This window comes from Egretta garzetta, unplaced genomic scaffold, assembly GCF_000687185.1.
Source record: "Egretta garzetta isolate BGI_Z169 unplaced genomic scaffold, ASM68718v1 scaffold504, whole genome shotgun sequence".
Taxonomy (NCBI): Eukaryota; Metazoa; Chordata; class Aves; order Pelecaniformes; family Ardeidae; genus Egretta; species Egretta garzetta.
In genome coordinates, this window is record NW_009259535.1 from 1,368,630 (window position 1) to 1,372,607 (window position 3,978).

The 3,978-nt window shown below is 41.4% G+C and overlaps 1 protein-coding gene across 1 annotated transcript in view; it reads left to right on the forward strand.

Moving 5' to 3' along the window:
• Positions 1-2,250: 2,250 nt before the first annotated feature.
• TMEM131 (transmembrane protein 131) overlaps positions 2,251-3,978 on the forward strand; it is a 91,528-nt gene continuing 89,800 nt past the window's right edge. The window contains 2 exon segments of the mRNA XM_035893198.1: positions 2,251-2,357; positions 2,758-2,884. The gene's annotated coding sequence lies outside the window, so the exon portion shown is untranslated.

Genomic DNA, 3,978 nt, shown 5'->3' on the forward strand with positions numbered 1-3,978 from the left:
GTAAAGAAACTAGCTATTTTTCATGACATTTGCTTCCACTAGGGGATTTCTGGGTCCCCCATTCAAGATGTTGATATAGTATGTTAAGTCAATTTAAAAACTAGTTATCTGAAGCTTGTGAATAAATATGAAATCATCAAGCAATACAGAAGAAGTCTTAATGAATCAATGATTTACAACAAAATACTGTACAAATATTTGCAGGTGGAATTTATAGATAATGATAAAAACTGTCCAGGCAACTAGATAAACTGCAGGGTGTTTGGTTTTGGTTTATTCTCAGCAGTGGTTTGTGCCCTACCTTGGAGGCTGGTCACAAGGAGTTCCGCCTGGCTCTATTCTGGGACCTGTCCTGCTTAATATCTTTGTCACTGATCTGGAGTTGGTGTGTACCAAATCTGGGGAGCAGTCAGTATGCCCAAGGGCAGGGCTGCATTTCGGAGAGATCTAAACAGGACAGAGCAATGAACTGACAGGACCATCATGAAATCCAAAAAGGACGAATGGGAAGTCCTTCATATGGGACAGAATAACCACTTGCAGGGAATACAAGCTGGAGATGCTATGCACGAGTCAGCAACATACCCTGTCAGCATATAGGAGTGTAGCCACTAGACTGAACAAAGTGATTATTCCTGTTTACTCAGCACTTAATAGACCACACCTAAACCATTGCATCCAGTTTTGCTCTCTACCATCCCACTGGAAGGCCACAAAGACGGTCGGTGGGCACATGACCCATGAAGGGAAGCTGAGGGATCCAAAGCTGCATGGGGATGAGGCTTTGGAGGGACCTTGTGGCAGCTGGCCAATATCAAAATAGAGGTTATGAAGAAAAACAGAGATGCATGGCAGGAGCTTGAGAGACCACAGTCATAAACTGAAATGGCGGAAGTTTGTTGTGTACCAGGAGGTGCTGGTCTGTGCTGATCCAAGTAAGAAAGGCACTTGGACACTGTAAAATATCGTTGAAAATGCTATTTATGAAAGTTAATACTATAGAGAGAATAGTATAGATGATTTTATATCTGTTTTGATGCTGAGAACCCCGAGTTGTGAAGCCTCAAACAGGCGTCCAGTCCGTGTGCAATATACCGTGCAGACCCTGTCCATAGAAAGGGTTACCCCATGCTGCTCCTTCAAGCTATTGTTGGATTTCCTTACATGAAAACAACTACTGGTAATTTCTACTATCAAGCAGGAAGGGTGCTCACATGAGAACTTCTAGCTGCACTTCTAGATAAAGGCAAGGCCATGCAGGTGGCATAATTGCTGATACCAAGTGGGAGCTGTCTGCTTGGCTCCTCCGTTACAGCCAGCTGGCTGAGCTCGTCCTGCAGCCAGGGGGTATGTGCAGCACAGCACGGGCATGGACATGCTCAGGTTGGCTCTTGCATGGATCACTGACTCCTCGAGGTATTATGGTCTTCTGATCAGGATCACCACAATGTTCTGGCTTGACATGATGAGATCATATTTTACCACGAAGACAGTCAGGTATTGAAACGGATTCCCTAGAGAGGTTGTGGAATCTCTGACCTTGGAGGTTTTCAAGGCTCAGCTGAACAAAAGCCTAAGCAATGTTGTCCAAATCAGCATTCACCGTGCTTCAGCAGAAGGTTGAGCTAGGTGACATCTAAAGGTCCATTCCACCCTGAATTGCTGTGTCTCTGAGTTTTGGGGCTTGCTCCTGAACTTAAAAACTTGGTTGGAAGTTGTGATAACTTTATTGCAACTGATGGGAATATCTGTAAGACAGGAGAATTCTGGGTTTCCATGTAACTTCACAGTGAAATCAGTGCTATGGTAGTAGTAATTTAGAAATAATTTAGATAGAAGCGTAGTTGTAATTGGATCCAGGAAGTTTCACGTGTCGTTGCATCACTGAAGAAATCTGGTCATAGAATAAAAAAACAAGACCCTGTTAGCCATTCCTTGTTTCTGTAGTCATGCATTGCATAGGCTTTATTTGCCCCCTAGTTTTCATTCCTTCTCTTGAAAAATTTGTTTTGTCAGGAGCATTTGTATCCCATCTTTCATGCAAAGGATAATATAGCTATTAGTTTCTGCCTTTGCTAGCTGCTGGTAATATGACAATAAATTAGATTGTGGTTGACATGTTAATATACAAGATGTATTAAAGTAATAGTTAGCAATCTGTGCAACTCTCATAGCTGAGGAAATACTGAGATACCTGGATATTGAATGTTGCCAAATTTGGCTGTTCCTTTCTTGCAGCAGGAGACATGGAATACTTGGTCCTTACTGGAAACCATTTCCTTCTCATATGTTTGCTTTGGTGTTCTGGACCTGTGTGTAACTTCAGTCTTGTGGAGCCAGCAATGGGCAGTGGAGAGGTACCAGAAATGACCATTATCTAGTGACACCCTTGCCCCCAGCCATCCTACTTAATGTAGGATGCTACCACATTCATACTACTTAATTCAGTGGTACATGCTACTTAATTCAGTGGTAGAAAGCACTGAGACTACTCTTGCCCTCTAAGTTGTTGCTTGTAAATATAAGAAGATAAGGAAGGTATATGTGGGGGGGAACTTTCATATTATGATACAGCTGCTTTCATATTATCATATACGTCATCAGTTGCCTCTCATGTAGCTTAACTAAGTCATGATCTGTCCAAATAGCTTTGGCTAAACTGTGTCTTTCAAAATAATGAAAAGATGAATCAATCCCTTGGTTTTGGGGAAACCTTATTATATCTGATGCTAAACGAGAGATCGTTTTCATTGCCAGAGACTGAATGTTCACAGGTGAAGTTACTCTGCCAATTAGTACTACTGAGTACCATTACCTGATGGAGAAAGGACTGAAACAAACTTCCAGTCCGTAAGGGAAAATTTGATCAGAGTTCCAGTACTTGGTGAGTCCCATGAATTATTCTTCCTTTGATTAAATTGAATTTCTCTAGGGAAAAAGACATTAGAGTGAGGAACTCAGAAATTGAATAAAAAAAAATTATTTATTTAGCATTATTGTGCTTTAAAAGTACCTGTATTGGGGAAAAAATTCTAATGCTGAAGAGCCATTTAATCTGTCAAAGGTGTGCGTATTTAGGTTGAGACCCAGTGCTAGGCATGTCAAAGTAGACACAAGAGCTATTTTTGAGTGAAGATAATTGACTGTTATGTTAGTTAAGGGGCAACTTAGTGGTGTGGGATGGTTGGAATCTTTAAAGTAGAATTGGATGTCTCTCCAAAACATATTCTCTAAGTAAGCCTAAAGGTTTGGAATTGGGTGAAATTGTGATCTGCGTTGTGCAGGGTGTCAACCTAGGTCATTGTAACAGTTTCTGAAAGAGTCTGACCAGAAGAGCTTGTTTATTATATTATTCCAAGGTATTTGGGGTAGCTGAATTGAATTTCTGCAGTTAGACATACTTGGGCATTTAATTTCCATGTGCCCACCTTTAATTTCTTTTTAATGTTTTCAGATTTTTTTCCCCCAAACTGGAATACCTCTATTTTGTTTCATTCTTCTTGCTCTGTATTTCATCTTCTTTCAAAACTTGCTGCAGTTGCTCTTTCGTTTCTGGCTTTATCAGATGTTGAGGCCAGCTTTTTTTGCGGCCTGCTTTGCTAAATGGTAAGTAGCATTACTGCCACATCATTAACACCAGGGCTTTAACATTAGCCTTTACCTACCTTTTCTTGACCTTCGATCATTGTATACATGGACTTTGTATGGTAGCTGATTAAGCATTATCTTGCTGCTCTTTTACTTGTCCTCCAGGCTTAATAGCTGTTTCCAGTTGCCACATGAGCACGGAAAGGGTGGAGATGCTGCGCTCCTCCTTCCCAATGATTCTCCTCTCCAGCTGTCATTTAATCTTAATCAAGTTGCAAGTGTTATGCAGCAAAATCTAAATTAACGTGTTGTCTGCGTTCGCTTGTTGTTCTACAAATTCATGCAATACTGCCCTGATTGGGGGGGGGGGGGGGGGGGCAAGGGGGCGGG